The 18,862-nt window shown below is 45.0% G+C and overlaps 8 non-coding genes across 8 annotated transcripts; all 8 read left to right on the top strand.

The window, feature by feature from the left end:
* The first annotated feature begins 978 nt into the window (after positions 1–978).
* LOC141189294 (U2 spliceosomal RNA) lies at positions 979–1,169 on the top strand. The gene has a single exon (XR_012263359.1). It is a non-coding gene; the product is annotated as a U2 spliceosomal RNA (small nuclear RNA).
* Positions 1,170–2,290: 1,121 nt separating this feature from the next.
* Positions 2,291–2,481, top strand: LOC141189293 (U2 spliceosomal RNA). Its single transcript, XR_012263358.1, has one exon. It is a non-coding gene; the product is annotated as a U2 spliceosomal RNA (small nuclear RNA).
* Positions 2,482–3,601: 1,120 nt separating this feature from the next.
* LOC141189292 (U2 spliceosomal RNA) lies at positions 3,602–3,792 on the top strand. The gene has a single exon (XR_012263357.1). It is a non-coding gene; the product is annotated as a U2 spliceosomal RNA (small nuclear RNA).
* Positions 3,793–4,914: 1,122 nt separating this feature from the next.
* Positions 4,915–5,105, top strand: LOC141189291 (U2 spliceosomal RNA). The gene has a single exon (XR_012263356.1). It is a non-coding gene; the product is annotated as a U2 spliceosomal RNA (small nuclear RNA).
* Positions 5,106–6,227: 1,122 nt separating this feature from the next.
* Positions 6,228–6,418, top strand: LOC141184995 (U2 spliceosomal RNA). Its single transcript, XR_012259698.1, has one exon. It is a non-coding gene; the product is annotated as a U2 spliceosomal RNA (small nuclear RNA).
* Positions 6,419–12,599: 6,181 nt separating this feature from the next.
* On the top strand, positions 12,600–12,789 carry LOC141186006 (U2 spliceosomal RNA). Its single transcript, XR_012260570.1, has one exon. It is a non-coding gene; the product is annotated as a U2 spliceosomal RNA (small nuclear RNA).
* Positions 12,790–13,910: 1,121 nt separating this feature from the next.
* LOC141189290 (U2 spliceosomal RNA) lies at positions 13,911–14,101 on the top strand. The gene has a single exon (XR_012263355.1). It is a non-coding gene; the product is annotated as a U2 spliceosomal RNA (small nuclear RNA).
* Positions 14,102–15,219: 1,118 nt separating this feature from the next.
* Positions 15,220–15,410, top strand: LOC141189288 (U2 spliceosomal RNA). The gene has a single exon (XR_012263353.1). It is a non-coding gene; the product is annotated as a U2 spliceosomal RNA (small nuclear RNA).
* Positions 15,411–18,862: the final 3,452 nt, after the last annotated feature.

The following is an 18,862-nucleotide window of genomic DNA, read 5'->3' as shown; positions in this document are numbered from 1 at the left end:
CCAGATGACAAGCTCATTTTGGTTCAACTTCAGCAACTGTGCATTGCATTGCCATGTAATGTAATGTAATGCAATGCTATCTATCTAGCTCTCCCTCTATACTTCCTTTTGGATAAACAGACATATTAGGCAAGCATTTTGGAGCTTTCACCTAAATAACTACAGGTGGTGAGATAAGCTGCACAATATAATTGACCTTTCAGTATATTGTTGCACACACACCATCTATTTAGCAAATGCCCTTGTTATCAACAGCAGCCTTTTAAACTCACCTGAGCTAACAGGTATGTGAGCTGGTTACTCTGCTGCGCTTAAAATTTCTTTTTTGGTTTGCTACAATGCCTTTTCTGAAACGTTGTCTCCCTCTGCTGGAACACTGACTTCTTTCATTTAATGCCTGCAGACTATAAAAGAGAAACCAACCCAAAAAGTTTGGTTGATTAGTCTGTGGCATTCTTTTAAACTGTTGCTTATGGCGGTCTCTGTGAGCTTCTCAGTGACATTCAGCCATCCAGGTATCCCGCCTGCAGTAGACGGAATGTGGCAATGGAACGCTGGCTGCGCGTGTCATAATAGGCTCTGAGCCTTTATATACCTGCGCACAGCAGCAGCCACCTTCAGTCTGCTGCTGGACAGCCAGCAGCAGCAGCAGCAGGAGAGGTAATTAATCAGCAACCCTCCTGCTAAGGGTAGACAGCTGCTCGTTCCACCCCCCCCCGCCTTAATTGGTTCTCCTCCCTTCCAACGGTGTTGAGGCGGGTGGGAACAGCCGGGGGTTGAGGGTACTGTGCTAAAAGAGGTGGAGTTATGCAGATCTAAAACGCGTGGATTGCAGCAGCAGCAAGCCGAAAAGTGCAGGCATGTGAGGGATCTAGAGGTTGACAGCATGTCTTCTTAACGGGAGTCCAGGTGGCCATCTCCACAAATGGACTTTTCAGAATCCTTGGGTGGCACCGTAGTCGGAAACCAATTCTGGTTATCGCTTCTCGGCCTTTTGGCTAAGATCAAGTGTAGTATCTGTTCTTATCAGTTTAATATCTGATACGTCCCCTATCTGGGGACCATATATTAAATGGATTTTTAGAACAGGGAGATGGAAAAAGAGCTTGCTCTGTCCACTCCACGCATTGACCTGGTATTGCAGTATCTCCAGGACCGGTGCACCCCTTCTTTAATGCAGTTTCTAAAATCAGAAAGAATTGAATTCAATGCTTTTTGTTCATTTTGCTTGTTTGTCGGATTTTGGGATGGACTCTTTGGCTTTGCTTTTCTTCTCCTCATTGGATTTTTCATGTTAAAAGTTGCAGAAGCCAGATGACAAGCTCATTTTGGTTCAACTTCAGCAACTGTGCATTGCATTGCCATGTAATGTAATGTAATGCAATGCTATCTATCTAGCTCTCCCTCTATACTTCCTTTTGGATAAACAGACATATTAGGCAAGCATTTTGGAGCTTTCACCTAAATAACTACAGGTGGTGAGATAAGCTGCACAATATAATTGACCTTTCAGTATATTGTTGCACACACACCATCTATTTAGCAAATGCCCTTGTTATCAACAGCAGCCTTTTAAACTCACCTGAGCTAACAGGTATGTGAGCTGGTTACTCTGCTGCGCTTAAAATTTCTTTTTTGGTTTGCTACAATGCCTTTTCTGAAACGTTGTCTCCCTCTGCTGGAACACTGACTTCTTTCATTTAATGCCTGCAGACTATAAAAGAGAAACCAACCCAAAAAGTTTGGTTGATTAGTCTGTGGCATTCTTTTAAACTGTTGCTTATGGCGGTCTCTGTGAGCTTCTCAGTGACATTCAGCCATCCAGGTATCCCGCCTGCAGTAGACGGAATGTGGCAATGGAACGCTGGCTGCGCGTGTCATAATAGGCTCTGAGCCTTTATATACCTGCGCACAGCAGCAGCCACCTTCAGTCTGCTGCTGGACAGCCAGCAGCAGCAGCAGCAGGAGAGGTAATTAATCAGCAACCCTCCTGCTAAGGGTAGACAGCTGCTCGTTCCACCCCCCCCCCCGCCTTAATTGGTTCTCCTCCCTTCCAACGGTGTTGAGGCGGGTGGGAACAGCCGGGGGTTGAGGGTACTGTGCTAAAAGAGGTGGAGTTATGCAGATCTAAAACGCGTGGATTGCAGCAGCAGCAAGCCGAAAAGTGCAGGCATGTGAGGGATCTAGAGGTTGACAGCATGTCTTCTTAACGGGAGTCCAGGTGGCCATCTCCACAAATGGACTTTTCAGAATCCTTGGGTGGCACCGTAGTCGAAAACCAATTCTGGTTATCGCTTCTCGGCCTTTTGGCTAAGATCAAGTGTAGTATCTGTTCTTATCAGTTTAATATCTGATACGTCCCCTATCTGGGGACCATATATTAAATGGATTTTTAGAACAGGGAGATGGAAAAAGAGCTTGCTCTGTCCACTCCACGCATTGACCTGGTATTGCAGTATCTCCAGGACCGGTGCACCCCTTCTTTAATGCAGTTTCTAAAATCAGAAAGAATTGAATTCAATGCTTTTTGTTCATTTTGCTTGTTTGTCGGATTTTGGGATGGACTCTTTGGCTTTGCTTTTCTTCTCCTCATTGGATTTTTCATGTTAAAAGTTGCAGAAGCCAGATGACAAGCTCATTTTGGTTCAACTTCAGCAACTGTGCATTGCATTGCCATGTAATGTAATGTAATGCAATGCTATCTATCTAGCTCTCCCTCTATACTTCCTTTTGGATAAACAGACATATTAGGCAAGCATTTTGGAGCTTTCACCTAAATAACTACAGGTGGTGAGATAAGCTGCACAATATAATTGACCTTTCAGTATATTGTTGCACACACACCATCTATTTAGCAAATGCCCTTGTTATCAACAGCAGCCTTTTAAACTCACCTGAGCTAACAGGTATGTGAGCTGGTTACTCTGCTGCGCTTAAAATTTCTTTTTTGGTTTGCTACAATGCCTTTTCTGAAACGTTGTCTCCCTCTGCTGGAACACTGACTTCTTTCATTTAATGCCTGCAGACTATAAAAGAGAAACCAACCCAAAAAGTTTGGTTGATTAGTCTGTGGCATTCTTTTAAACTGTTGCTTATGGCGGTCTCTGTGAGCTTCTCAGTGACATTCAGCCATCCAGGTATCCCGCCTGCAGTAGACGGAATGTGGCAATGGAACGCTGGCTGCGCGTGTCATAATAGGCTCTGAGCCTTTATATACCTGCGCACAGCAGCAGCCACCTTCAGTCTGCTGCTGGACAGCCAGCAGCAGCAGCAGCAGGAGAGGTAATTAATCAGCAACCCTCCTGCTAAGGGTAGACAGCTGCTCGTTCCACCCCCCCCCCGCCTTAATTGGTTCTCCTCCCTTCCAACGGTGTTGAGGCGGGTGGGAACAGCCGGGGGTTGAGGGTACTGTGCTAAAAGAGGTGGAGTTATGCAGATCTAAAACGCGCGGATTGCAGCAGCAGCAAGCCGAAAAGTGCAGGCATGTGAGGGATCTAGAGGTTGACAGCATGTCTTCTTAACGGGAGTCCAGGTGGCCATCTCCACAAATGGACTTTTCAGAATCCTTGGGTGGCACCGTAGTCGAAAACCAATTCTGGTTATCGCTTCTCGGCCTTTTGGCTAAGATCAAGTGTAGTATCTGTTCTTATCAGTTTAATATCTGATACGTCCCCTATCTGGGGACCATATATTAAATGGATTTTTAGAACAGGGAGATGGAAAAAGAGCTTGCTCTGTCCACTCCACGCATTGACCTGGTATTGCAGTATCTCCAGGACCGGTGCACCCCTTCTTTAATGCAGTTTCTAAAATCAGAAAGAATTGAATTCAATGCTTTTTGTTCATTTTGCTTGTTTGTCGGATTTTGGGATGGACTCTTTGGCTTTGCTTTTCTTCTCCTCATTGGATTTTTCATGTTAAAAGTTGCAGAAGCCAGATGACAAGCTCATTTTGGTTCAACTTCAGCAACTGTGCATTGCATTGCCATGTAATGTAATGTAATGCAATGCTATCTATCTAGCTCTCCCTCTATACTTCCTTTTGGATAAACAGACATATTAGGCAAGCATTTTGGAGCTTTCACCTAAATAACTACAGGTGGTGAGATAAGCTGCACAATATAATTGACCTTTCAGTATATTGTTGCACACACACCATCTATTTAGCAAATGCCCTTGTTATCAACAGCAGCCTTTTAAACTCACCTGAGCTAACAGGTATGTGAGCTGGTTACTCTGCTGCGCTTAAAATTTCTTTTTTGGTTTGCTACAATGCCTTTTCTGAAACGTTGTCTCCCTCTGCTGGAACACTGACTTCTTTCATTTAATGCCTGCAGACTATAAAAGAGAAACCAACCCAAAAAGTTTGGTTGATTAGTCTGTGGCATTCTTTTAAACTGTTGCTTATGGCGGTCTCTGTGAGCTTCTCAGTGACATTCAGCCATCCAGGTATCCCGCCTGCAGTAGACGGAATGTGGCAATGGAACGCTGGCTGCGCGTGTCATAATAGGCTCTGAGCCTTTATATACCTGCGCACAGCAGCAGCCACCTTCAGTCTGCTGCTGGACAGCCAGCAGCAGCAGCAGCAGCAGGAGAGGTAATTAATCAGCAACCCTCCTGCTAAGGGTAGACAGCTGCTCGTTCCACCCCCCCCCGCCTTAATTGGTTCTCTTCCCTTCCAACGGTGTTGAGGCGGGTGGGAACAGCCGGGGGTTGAGGGTACTGTGCTAAAAGAGGTGGAGTTATGCAGATCTAAAACGCGTGGATTGCAGCAGCAGCAAGCCGAAAAGTGCAGGCATGTGAGGGATCTAGAGGTTGACAGCATGTCTTCTTAACGGGAGTCCAGGTGGCCATCTCCACAAATGGACTTTTCAGAATCCTTGGGTGGCACCGTAGTCGGAAACCAATTCTGGTTATCGCTTCTCGGCCTTTTGGCTAAGATCAAGTGTAGTATCTGTTCTTATCAGTTTAATATCTGATACGTCCCCTATCTGGGGACCATATATTAAATGGATTTTTAGAACAGGGAGATGGAAAAAGAGCTTGCTCTGTCCACTCCACGCATTGACCTGGTATTGCAGTATCTCCAGGACCGGTGCACCCCTTCTTTAATGCAGTTTCTAAAATCAGAAAGAATTGAATTCAATGCTTTTTGTTCATTTTGCTTGTTTGTCGGATTTTGGGATGGACTCTTTGGCTTTGCTTTTCTTCTCCTCATTGGATTTTTCATGTTAAAAGTTGCAGAAGCCAGATGACAAGCTCATTTTGGTTCAACTTCAGCAACTGTGCATTGCATTGCCATGTAATGTAATGTAATGCAATGCTATCTATCTAGCTCTCCCTCTATACTTCCTTTTGGATAAACAGACATATTAGGCAAGCATTTTGGAGCTTTCACCTAAATAACTACAGGTGGTGAGATAAGCTGCACAATATAATTGACCTTTCAGTATATTGTTGCACACACACCATCTATTTAGCAAATGCCCTTGTTATCAACAGCAGCCTTTTAAACTCACCTGAGCTAACAGGTATGTGAGCTGGTTACTCTGCTGCGCTTAAAATTTCTTTTTTGGTTTGCTACAATGCCTTTTCTGAAACGTTGTCTCCCTCTGCTGGAACACTGACTTCTTTCATTTAATGCCTGCAGACTATAAAAGAGAAACCAACCCAAAAAGTTTGGTTGATTAGTCTGTGGCATTCTTTTAAACTGTTGCTTATGGCGGTCTCTGTGAGCTTCTCAGTGACATTCAGCCATCCAGGTATCCCGCCTGCAGTAGACGGAATGTGGCAATGGAACGCTGGCTGCGCGTGTCATAATAGGCTCTGAGCCTTTATATACCTGCGCACAGCAGCAGCCACCTTCAGTCTGCTGCTGGACAGCCAGCAGCAGCAGCAGCAGGAGAGGTAATTAATCAGCAACCCTCCTGCTAAGGGTAGACAGCTGCTCGTTCCACCCCCCCCCCCCCGCCTTAATTGGTTCTCCTCCCTTCCAACGGTGTTGAGGCGGGTGGGAACAGCCGGGGTTGAGGGTACTGTGCTAAAAGAGGTGGAGTTATGCAGATCTAAAACGCGTGGATTGCAGCAGCAGCAAGCCGAAAAGTGCAGGCATGTGAGGGATCTAGAGGTTGACAGCATGTCTTCTTAACGGGAGTCCAGGTGGCCATCTCCACAAATGGACTTTTCAGAATCCTTGGGTGGCACCGTAGTCGGAAACCAATTCTGGTTATCGCTTCTCGGCCTTTTGGCTAAGATCAAGTGTAGTATCTGTTCTTATCAGTTTAATATCTGATACGTCCCCTATCTGAGGACCATATATTAAATGGATTTTTAGAACAGGGAGATGGAAAAAGAGCTTGCTCTGTCCACTCCACGCATTGACCTGGTATTGCAGTATCTCCAGGACCGGTGCACCCCTTCTTTAATGCAGTTTCTAAAATCAGAAAGAATTGAATTCAATGCTTTTTGTTCATTTTGCTTGTTTGTCGGATTTTGGGATGGACTCTTTGGCTTTGCTTTTCTTCTCCTCATTGGATTTTTCATGTTAAAAGTTGCAGAAGCCAGATGACAAGCTCATTTTGGTTCAACTTCAGCAACTGTGCATTGCATTGCCATGTAATGTAATGTAATGCAATGCTATCTATCTAGCTCTCCCTCTATACTTCCTTTTGGATAAACAGACATATTAGGCAAGCATTTTGGAGCTTTCACCTAAATAACTACAGGTGGTGAGATAAGCTGCACAATATAATTGACCTTTCAGTATATTGTTGCACACACACCATCTATTTAGCAAATGCCCTTGTTATCAACAGCAGCCTTTTAAACTCACCTGAGCTAACAGGTATGTGAGCTGGTTACTCTGCTGCGCTTAAAATTTCTTTTTTGGTTTGCTACAATGCCTTTTCTGAAACGTTGTCTCCCTGTGCTGGAACACTGACTTCTTTCATTTAATGCCTGCAGACTATAAAAGAGAAACCAACCCAAAAAGTTTGGTTGATTAGTCTGTGGCATTCTTTTAAACTGTTGCTTATGGCGGTCTCTGTGAGCTTCTCAGTGACATTCAGCCATCCAGGTATCCCGCCTGCAGTAGACGGAATGTGGCAATGGAACGCTGGCTGCGCGTGTCATAATAGGCTCTGAGCCTTTATATACCTGCGCACAGCAGCAGCCACCTTCAGTCTGCTGCTGGACAGCCAGCAGCAGCAGCAGCAGGAGAGGTAATTAATCAGCAACCCTCCTGCTAAGGGTAGACAGCTGCTCGTTCCACCCCCCCCCCCGCCTTAATTGGTTCTCCTCCCTTCCAACGGTGTTGAGGCGGGTGGGAACAGCCGGGGGTTGAGGGTACTGTGCTAAAAGAGGTGGAGTTATGCAGATCTAAAACGCGTGGATTGCAGCAGCAGCAAGCCGAAAAGTGCAGGCATGTGAGGGATCTAGAGGTTGACAGCATGTCTTCTTAACGGGAGTCCAGGTGGCCATCTCCACAAATGGACTTTTCAGAATCCTTGGGTGGCACCGTAGTCGGAAACCAATTCTGGTTATCGCTTCTCGGCCTTTTGGCACGATCTATCAGGTTTACCTGTGTGGTCTTGCCTGTGAGGTGCTCTTGGTACCCTTTCTCTCGGCCTGGGGGGATCGTTCCTCTTCGGAGGGACTTAACCCCCCTGCTGCTATTGGGAGGAAGGATTAGTCCGGGAGCAACGGGAAGGGATCCCATGAAGGCTTGCGCCTTTCAGAGAGAAGAGTCGGTACGTTCCTGAGTGAAGGATGCCGGCAACGCTCACATATTCATCGGGTGATGCCCGGATGCGGAACACCGTGAGGATTGAAGTTGGAGCAGCATCGAGGATGGAGAAGAATTTGGACTACATCTGCCATAGGATTCTTCTTGGAGTTCTGGAGTTTCGGCGGGAAGACATATTCTGCTTCCAGGACAACGAGTACAAGGGGACATACACCATCACCTTCAAGAGCCAGGGATGCTGTCAGCAACTCGTACAAAAGGTAAACGAGAAAAACTACTTAGATGAATTGGATGGACTAACCTTTTGTCTCTTGTATGCTTATGACGAGATCCCCATCGTGGTGCATTTCCCGAACCCCTTTGTGGAAGCTGCAGACATCTCGACCTACCTTACCCGCTATTGTGATGATCTGAGATACCTGGGTACTGTGAAGAACGCGGTAGGCTTCTGGTGCGGCAAGAGAAGGTATATGGCCCGTCTAAAGAGGGACCTTAGTGGAGTGGGAGGAATGCTACACCCTCCCTCAACCTTCGTAATCGGTAAGAGCAGAGGCTACTTATTTTATCCTGGAATGCCAGTATGTTGCAGGAACTGTGGACAAATGGGTCATACCCAAACGTCCTGCACGGGCAGGAAAGTAGACCGCTGCAATAATTGCAGCTGTTACGGACATTTAATGAAGGACTGTCCCGCTGGGAGGAAATGTAATCTCTGCGGTGAGGCGGGGCACATGTTCCGAGGATGCCCCAACAGGACCAGGACCAGGACCTACGCAGAAGCTGCATCTTCTGAAGCTGAGCCGATGCGCCCACCGGTCTTCACTGGCAGGCCGGCGTCGGAGGGCGGTTCGAAGGGCGAGAAGGCTGGGATGGAGCAGGGAGCCGGAGGCCCCTCTGGGGCGGCACCTGCATCGAAGTCCCTTAACGATGGGCGGACCTCGCATGGACCGGAGCGGGGGGGTCCTCCTTCTGGGAGGGTATCCTCCGTATCGATGGTTCCCGATACCGATCCTGTTGGGCTGGAGGGTGGTGCCCCTGTGCGGTTGGCTACAGGGGACCATGCAGCGATGGCCTCAGGATCTTCCAGGGCGATTAGCCAGCCAGATGAGGGGGCTTTGCTTCTAGGTGGCGAACATCAGGAAATCTGTGTTGCTGATCTTGTCCTGATGGACCAGTCTCCCCCCCTGGAGGAGGTGGAGGAAGAGGAGGACTGCACCAGTGACCTAGTGGAGTCTGCCCCGAAAAAGAGACGGAATGTCGAAGCCCCAGCGTCTCCTGGAATGTGGCTGGGAACCGTGACCTACGAGGGGGCAACCGCCGGCTCACAGAATATCGAGTCGTTTGGGTCCTCTAGCCCGGATGTCCTGGAGCAATTTGATATACAGGGCTTTGAGTCAGGTGTCCTCATGGAAGATCCACCACCCTGACCTATGAATGCCCACATTAAGACTTGTCTCACTGAATGTGAGGTCATTAAAGAGCCCAGTTCGTAGGGCTGCTCTATTCAAGTATTTAGAAACCACTGACTTTGACATATGTTTATTACAGGAATGCGGGATACAACATGCACTAAATTATAATGATATCAAGACAGATTGGAGACTGGGGCCCTCCATCTGGTCTGGCTCCAATGACAACAAGTCAGCGGGGGTGGGCTTCCTCTGTCGTGGGAGAAATATTACTATAAATGCTGTCACAGAAATAGTACCAGGCAGAGTGGTTTTAGTGCATTTTAAATTTAATGGTTTTACCCTACGTGTAATGAATGTTTATGCTCCCCCTGATAAGCAAGAGAGAATTAATTTATTTGGGATATTGCCATTGTACTGTACTGGGTCATCTCCCCTGATCGTAGGGGGTGATTTTAATTGTCTTTGTGCTAGTGAACAACGAGCAGGGGGTGACCCTTTACGCAAATTGGATAAGTCATGTCATCTATTGAAAGATTTTATAACTGATTTTAAATTATGCGATGCGTGGAGGTCACTCCTGCCGACGGACCCTGGTTATACGTGGTCCGGAAGAGGGGTGTCCTCCAGGATCGATTTTATTTTCCTATCAGATGATTTTAACCCTGTAAAATGTGTTTTAACATCAAATATATTTTCTGACCATAAGGGCTTGGAGGTGCATCTAGAATACCGGGATGAACAGAGGGTCAACAGGGGCCTCTGGTGTCTAAGTACATACCTGCTGGAGGACCCTCTGATTCGACAAGACTTTGGTAAAGCCTATCAAGCCTGGCGGCGACAAAAACCTTCTGATGCCCCTATGGCAACCTGGTGGGAAAATTTGAAAAAAAAAGTCAGAATGTTTTTTATAAAAGCAGGGAGACGTAAAGCTAGAGAGAAAAAAAGATGTTTTAGTGATCTTAACACCAAACTACAAACACTTTTTAAATTCAAAGAGCTAGGGGTGGAGGTGGGAGATGATATTGCTAGCCTAAAAACTGAAATCCAGAACTGCATAGACACAAAGGGGAAAGAGATTATTTTTAACTCTAGAGTGCAGCACTTGGAGGAGGGGGAGAAGTGCTCTCGCTTCTTCTTCAAAAAAGTCATGGATAAAAGAGAAGTGATCACAAATCTAGAGGGTGAAACATCTATGCAGGGAATGTTGAATGCTACTTTTAACTTTTATAAGCATCTTTTTAGTAAAAAGTGTATAGATGAGTCCTTTTTATCTGATGCTCTTAATGATCTCGATTTTAAGTTAAATTTTACAGACCAGGAGTTTTTAGAACGCGATATTGTTTTAGAGGAATTATTTTATGTTTTTAAAAGTTTCTCTAAGGGTAAAGCACCTGGGTGTGACGGACTACCTGTAGAATTTTACCTTACTTTTTGGGACATTTTAAAAGAGGACCTTTTTATGCTTTTTAAAGAAGTTTTTATTTCTGAACAGTTGCCATTTTCGTGGAGGAGAGGAGTGGTGTCTTTGATATATAAAAAAGGTGACCGCAGTACTCTAGCGAATTGGAGACCCATAACTCTCCTAAATGTTGATTACAAGGTACTTGCTAAGGTGGTTGCAGACCGGCTCAGGAGTGTCATTGCCAAACTAATCCAGCCTGAGCAGGTTTGTAGTGTACCAGGCAGAAGTATTTCAGAGGTTTTAAACGTATTAAGGGATGTAATTTGGTATTCCAGAGACCGGGGTCAAAATGTAGCTCTTTTAGCCCTAGATTTTGAAAAAGCTTTCGATAGAGTCTCTCATAGATTTCTTTTTAGAGTTTTAAAAAGAATGGGTATCCCTAATATGCTTTTAAATTGTATTAAGATTTTATATAAAAATTGTTTTAGTCAAATTTCTCTTAATGGCTTTTTAACAGATGGAGTTCCCCTTGAGTCCGGAGTGAAGCAGGGATGCCCCTTGTCGCCCATCCTGTTCATCTGCGCCATGGAGCCCCTGCTGAGCGCAATAAGGAAAGACAAAGTGATTAGAGGGGTTCCTGTTCCTGGCGGAGGTGGCAGTGATGTGAGAGTCTTTGGCTACATGGATGACGTGACGGTTGTGTGCGTGGACCCTGCTTCCCTCCGGAGGGCGGTGTTGCGCATTGATTTTTTTTCCCAGGCATCCGGTTTTAAACTTAGTTTAAATAAATCTGAATGTCTGACTTTGGGATCCTGGGACACCGCCCAACTCCCGCAGCTCACTATAAAACGAGACAATGTAAAAATTCTTGGAGTTGTTTTTAACGAGGAGAATGTGGGAACTCAAAGCTGGGAGAATGTCATAGAAAAAATGTCAAAGAAAATATCATTTTGGGGTTTGAGGTCCCTAACAATGGAGGGGAAAATTTTAATTATAAAATCAGTGTTGTTACCCCTCATACTGTATATAGCTATGGTGTACCCCCCCTCTGATGTTTTAATTAAAAAAATGACTAGGATGATCTTTATGTTTTTATGGAACTCCAAAATGGAAAAATTAAGGCGAGAAATAATGAGGAAGAATAAAATGAACGGCGGAAGGGATGTCCCCGATTTACATATTTATTTGTATTTAAATTATTTCTGCTTTTGTTTCAAACATTTTAATGGTAATAGTGCGCTAAGTTATTTTTTAAAATATACTTGTGGGATGATTTTTAAAAGATGGTTTAAGTTGTCGTTGAATTCCCCTGTTTTACTATGCCCCCCCAAACACCAAGCAATCTTAGAAAAGACTGTTCGATTTTATAGCCTTGGTGATTTTAATATGGACATTTTTAAAGACCGCAAGAAGCTTTTATCTTTTCTGAGGAGGAATGAAGATGTGACCCCCATAGTAAATTTCTCAGAAGAGAGATCGAAGCAAGTTTGGAAGAATGTCTTCGGGAAATTCTTAGCAAATGGACATAAGGACATCGCATGGATGGTGGTCCACCAGTGCCTCCCCACCAGAGAGTTTCAACACAGGAGAGGCCTGGTGGCCAGAGCCAAATGCCCCAGAGACTCATGTGTTAATGACGAAACCACCTTGCACCTTATGTGGAATTGCCCATTTGCACAGGAACTTTGGCACAAAGTTGGAATTCTTTTAAAATGGACTTGCGGTTTAAGAGATTTTAACCATGAATATGTTTTATATGGCCTTTTTAAATGTCCGACCCCTCAACAGTATTGTATATGTTGGTGTATGATTAACTGTTTTAAAGACGCCCTTTGGAAGGCACGCAATATTTTACTTTTTAAACGTGATGCTATTTCTGTGAAGGATTGTCTTAAAATTGCTTTTAGCCAGATGTATATTTATTACTTAAGGGATGTCAAATGTATTGGGAGAAGGGATGCCAATCGTATATGGGGTTTTTATGGGTGGAATTCTGTGTTTTAATAATGTACTGTTTGTGTTGTTGTTTTTGATTGTAAACCATCTTTTACGCACTTAATAAAATATGTTGAAACCTGATCTGTTCTTATCAGTTTAATATCTGATACGTCCCCTATCTGGGGACCATATATTAAATGGATTTTTAGAACAGGGAGATGGAAAAAGACCTTGCTCTGTCCACTCCACGCATTGACCTGGTATTGCAGTATCTCCAGGACCGGTGCACCCCTTCTTTAATGCAGTTTCTAAAATCAGAAAGAATTGAATTCAATGCTTTTTGTTCATTTTGCTTGTTTGTCGGATTTTGGGATGGACTCTTTGGCTTTGCTTTTCTTCTCCTCATTGGATTTTTCATGTTAAAAGTTGCAGAAGCCAGATGACAAGCTCATTTTGGTTCAACTTCAGCAACTGTGCATTGCATTGCCATGTAATGTAATGTAATGCAATGCTATCTATCTAGCTCTCCCTCTATACTTCCTTTTGGATAAACAGACATATTAGGCAAGCATTTTGGAGCTTTCACCTAAATAACTACAGGTGGTGAGATAAGCTGCACAATATAATTGACCTTTCAGTATATTGTTGCACACACACCATCTATTTAGCAAATGCCCTTGTTATCAACAGCAGCCTTTTAAACTCACCTGAGCTAACAGGTATGTGAGCTGGTTACTCTGCTGCGCTTAAAAATTCTTTTTTGGTTTGCTACAATGCCTTTTCTGAAACGTTGTCTCCCTCTGCTGGAACACTGACTTCTTTCATTTAATGCCTGCAGACTATAAAAGAGAAACCAACCCAAAAAGTTTGGTTGATTAGTCTGTGGCATTCTTTTAAACTGTTGCTTATGGCGGTCTCTGTGAGCTTCTCAGTGACATTCAGCCATCCAGGTATCCCGCCTGCAGTAGACGGAATGTGGCAATGGAACGCTGGCTGCGCGTGTCATAATAGGCTCTGAGCCTTTATATACCTGCGCACAGCAGCAGCCACCTTCAGTCTGCTGCTGGACAGCCAGCAGCAGCAGCAGCAGGAGAGGTAATTAATCAGCAACCCTCCTGCTAAGGGTAGACAGCTGCTCGTTCCACCCCCCCCCCCGCCTTAATTGGTTCTCCTCCCTTCCAACGGTGTTGAGGCGGGTGGGAACAGCCGGGGGTTGAGGGTACTGTGCTAAAAGAGGTGGAGTTATGCAGATCTAAAACGCGTGGATTGCAGCAGCAGCAAGCCGAAAAGTGCAGGCATGTGAGGGATCTAGAGGTTGACAGCATGTCTTCTTAACGGGAGTCCAGGTGGCCATCTCCACAAATGGACTTTTCAGAATCCTTGGGTGGCACCGTAGTCAGAAACCAATTCTGGTTATCGCTTCTCGGCCTTTTGGCTAAGATCAAGTGTAGTATCTGTTCTTATCAGTTTAATATCTGATACGTCCCCTATCTGGGGACCATATATTAAATGGATTTTTAGAACAGGGAGATGGAAAAAGAGCTTGCTCTGTCCACTCCACGCATTGACCTGGTATTGCAGTATCTCCAGGACCGGTGCACCCCTTCTTTAATGCAGTTTCTAAAATCAGAAAGAATTGAATTCAATGCTTTTTGTTCATTTTGCTTGTTTGTCGGATTTTGGGATGGACTCTTTGGCTTTGCTTTTCTTCTCCTCATTGGATTTTTCATGTTAAAAGTTGCAGAAGCCAGATGACAAGCTCATTTTGGTTCAACTTCAGCAACTGTGCATTGCATTGCCATGTAATGTAATGTAATGCAATGCTATCTATCTAGCTCTCCCTCTATACTTCCTTTTGGATAAACAGACATATTAGGCAAGCATTTTGGAGCTTTCACCTAAATAACTACAGGTGGTGAGATAAGCTGCACAATATAATTGACCTTTCAGTATATTGTTGCACACACACCATCTATTTAGCAAATGCCCTTGTTATCAACAGCAGCCTTTTAAACTCACCTGAGCTAACAGGTATGTGAGCTGGTTACTCTGCTGCGCTTAAAATTTCTTTTTTGGTTTGCTACAATGCCTTTTCTGAAACGTTGTCTCCCTCTGCTGGAACACTGACTTCTTTCATTTAATGCCTGCAGACTATAAAAGAGAAACCAACCCAAAAAGTTTGGTTGATTAGTCTGTGGCATTCTTTTAAACTGTTGCTTATGGCGGTCTCTGTGAGCTTCTCAGTGACATTCAGCCATCCAGGTATCCCGCCTGCAGTAGACGGAATGTGGCAATGGAACGCTGGCTGCGCGTGTCATAATAGGCTCTGAGCCTTTATATACCTGCGCACAGCAGCAGCCACCTTCAGTCTGCTGCTGGACAGCCAGCAGCAGCAGCAGGAGAGGTAATTAATCAGCAACCCTCCTGCTAAGGGTAGACAGCTGTTCGTTCCACCCCCCCCCCCGCCTTAATTGGTTCTCCTCCCTTCCAACGGTGTTGAGGCGGGTGGGAACAGCCGGGGGTTGAGGGTACTGTGCTAAAAGAGGTGGAGTTATGCAGATCTAAAACGCGTGGATTGCAGCAGCAGCAAGCCGAAAAGTGCAGGCATGTGAGGGATCTAGAGGTTGACAGCATGTCTTCTTAACGGGAGTCCAGGTGGCCATCTCCACAAATGGACTTTTCAGAATCCTTGGGTGGCACCGTAGTCGGAAACCAATTCTGGTTATCGCTTCTCGGCCTTTTGGCTAAGATCAAGTGTAGTATCTGTTCTTATCAGTTTAATATCTGATACGTCCCCTATCTGGGGACCATATATTAAATGGATTTTTAGAACAGGGAGATGGAAAAAGAGCTTGCTCTGTCCACTCCACGCATTGACCTGGTATTGCAGTATCTCCAGGACCGGTGCACCCCTTCTTTAATGCAGTTTCTAAAATCAGAAAGAATTGAATTCAATGCTTTTTGTTCATTTTGCTTGTTTGTCGGATTTTGGGATGGACTCTTTGGCTTTGCTTTTCTTCTCCTCATTGGATTTTTCATGTTAAAAGTTGCAGAAGCCAGATGACAAGCTCATTTTGGTTCAACTTCAGCAACTGTGCATTGCATTGCCATGTAATGTAATGTAATGCAATGCTATCTATCTAGCTCTCCCTCTATACTTCCTTTTGGATAAACAGACATATTAGGCAAGCATTTTGGAGCTTTCACCTAAATAACTACAGGTGGTGAGATAAGCTGCACAATATAATTGACCTTTCAGTATATTGTTGCACACACACCATCTATTTAGCAAATGCCCTTGTTATCAACAGCAGCCTTTTAAACTCACCTGAGCTAACAGGTATGTGAGCTGGTTACTCTGCTGCGCTTAAAATTTCTTTTTTGGTTTGCTACAATGCCTTTTCTGAAACGTTGTCTCCCTCTGCTGGAACACTGACTTCTTTCATTTAATGCCTGCAGACTATAAAAGAGAAACCAACCCAAAAAGTTTGGTTGATTAGTCTGTGGCATTCTTTTAAACTGTTGCTTATGGCGGTCTCTGTGAGCTTCTCAGTGACATTCAGCCATCCAGGTATCCCGCCTGCAGTAGACGGAATGTGGCAATGGAACGCTGGCTGCGCGTGTCATAATAGGCTCTGAGCCTTTATATACCTGCGCACAGCAGCAGCCACCTTCAGTCTGCTGCTGGACAGCCAGCAGCAGCAGGAGAGGTAATTAATCAGCAACCCTCCTGCTAAGGGTAGACAGCTGCTCGTTCCACCCCCCCCCCCCGCCTTAATTGGTTCTCCTCCCTTCCAACGGTGTTGAGGCGGGTGGGAACAGCCGGGGGTTGAGGGTACTGTGCTAAAAGAGGTGGAGTTATGCAGATCTAAAACGCGTGGATTGCAGCAGCAGCAAGCCGAAAAGTGCAGGCATGTGAGGGATCTAGAGGTTGACAGCATGTCTTCTTAACGGGAGTCCAGGTGGCCATCTCCACAAATGGACTTTTCAGAATCCTTGGGTGGCACCGTAGTCGGAAACCAATTCTGGTTATCGCTTCTCGGCCTTTTGGCTGCGATCTAGTGTTGGTTTTACTGGCATTGGTTGTAGTTGGAAGGTGCCTGGGGTACCCCGCCTCTTGGCCTTGGGTTCGGGTCCCACTCTTGTAGTGGGGCTTAGGCCCTTGCTGCTATAAGGAGGTGGGCTTAGTCCCTGGGCAACGGGTTGCGATCCCAGCTGTACAGTCCTAGGATTGTTCAGCGACTCCTTAGTTGCGGAAATCCCCCATTATTGGTTGCGGAAATCCCCGTTTTCCTGTTGCGGAAATCCTTGTTTCACCATGGATTCAGATCCAGGTGAAATTCCGACCTATGCCCGGTTACGGCATACGGTGCGGTTTTACTTCCATGAGGGAGGTAAAGATAATAGAGGTTTACGTTTTATTGTGGATGATCTTCTTGTGAAATTTTTTTCAATCCAGAAATCCGAGATCCTGGCAATCCAAGACTACCCGAAGCGTGGTGTATACGATGTCACATTCACTGAAAAAGGTATCCACCAAGATTTTTGCCGTAAAATGAATGATCCTGATATAATTTACCAGAGAAAGCCAATCTTTAAAGGTGTTAAAATTGTCGAACATGAATTAGATGTGATAAAAACTGTAATTGTTAAAATTTACTCTCCTTATACAAAAGAAAGCGATGTTATTTCATTTTTATCCAATTATTTCAGCAAAGTGGTAAGCCATGGAAAAGTTATGAATGAGTGCGGAGTTTGGGCGTGTAAGTGGAAATTTACGGTGACATGTATTAAGGACCCTTCAAGTCCGGGGGGTATAAGACTTCCCCCAGCACGTTTTAGAATTGGAAACACGAATGGTGACCTCTTTTTTAATGGGATGCCAGCATTCTGTAGGAAATGCAAAAAATACGGCCATTCTAACTGTGACATTACTTGTGTAGCCTGTGGGAGCAAAGACCATAAAACTGAAAATTGTACAACTGGAATTTTTTGTAGCAACTGTGTTTCCAGAGGTCATGCTTTTTCTCATTGTCCTTTTAGGAATACCTCAAAGAGAGCTCAAGCTGGGCAAACAGAGAGACCTTCACCCCCTGAACCAGAAAAGCCCTCACCCCCTGACCAACCCTCGGCTGGTTCGGACAAGCCCGCGGAGGAGAATGAGGGGGAGAGTATGGAAATACCGACCGAGGATGGTGAGCCATGGTGTACTGTTGGAAACTCGAAGCAAAAGAGGGAACGGCGTGGTAACCCACAAACAGAAACCCCTGCGGAGGGACCGAGGGTGGGTGCTACAGGCCAATCCTCACCTTCGAATCCTCCTGGGAATACTCAAGGGCGCGAACAGTCTGGGCCAAAAAAACGCAGGTTGCACGGAGTGGATAGGGCACCTAAGGAAGTACCCCCACCGGAACCCCCGGATGGAAGTGGGAAACCTCAAACGGTGCCTTTACAGGGTGAGGAGGTTGCCAATGTCCCACCCCCTTCAGAAATGGAGGGGGAGATGGAGATGGCTGACTCAGTGATCCTGGAAACTCCTGAAAATAAGTGGTCAACGTCTGAGACGCATGTGCTCGATACGATTCCCCCAGATGGTGCCTCGATAGGGGTCCAAATGGGGGTTCGTGAGCAAAGAGGCAGGCAATACGACCAAGCAGAGTTGGACAGAATGGAACAAGAGTATATCCTGGGAGGTCTACGGTCTGGGACACTAACAGATGAGGAGTCCTCCGTGACGGGCTCTCTGTTGACGATCAATGATCCCTCATCTCCTGGAATAGAAATATAAACCAGCTGAGGTAAGAGTTTGAAAGAATGCTAAATTTCCTTTTTTTCTCTTATGGCAGGGATTAGTGGTTTTTCTCTTAACGCTAGAGGGTTGAAAACTAAGACCAGAAGAGTTGCTCTCTTTGATTTTTTATCCTCTCTAACAGCTACAGTTTTCTTTTTACAGGAATGCTGCATCCCACACAGTTTAAATTATACAGAATATGAGACTGATTGGGCACATGGACCCTCAGTATGGTCAGGATCAAACGGGTCCAGGTCAGCAGGGGTCGCCATTCTTTTTAAAGGGAATGTTTTTATTGACTCTGTTCAAGAGGTTTTACCAGGTAGAATTTTATTAGTAAAAGCTTTTATTGATGGTTTTAAATGGCAATTTTTAAACTTTTATGGAGCCACAGATAAGCAAGAAAGAGCTGATATGTTGAATATGTTACCCTTATTTATTAATGATTCTGTCCCTCTTATTTTATCAGGAGATTTTAACTGCATTTTAGGTGGAGAAAAAAGGTTCTCAAGCTCCACAAGTAGGAATTATGATAAAACGTCTTTTATGTTAAAAAATGTCATACAAGATTTTAAT

Source organism: Phyllobates terribilis, unplaced genomic scaffold (assembly GCF_046119375.1).
Source record: "Phyllobates terribilis strain yellow unplaced genomic scaffold, ASM4611937v1 Scaffold_40__1_contigs__length_11209783, whole genome shotgun sequence".
Taxonomy (NCBI): Eukaryota; Metazoa; Chordata; class Amphibia; order Anura; family Dendrobatidae; genus Phyllobates; species Phyllobates terribilis.
The sequence above is the reverse complement of the archived record's forward strand: the minus strand, read 5'-3'. Positions and strand labels throughout refer to the sequence as shown.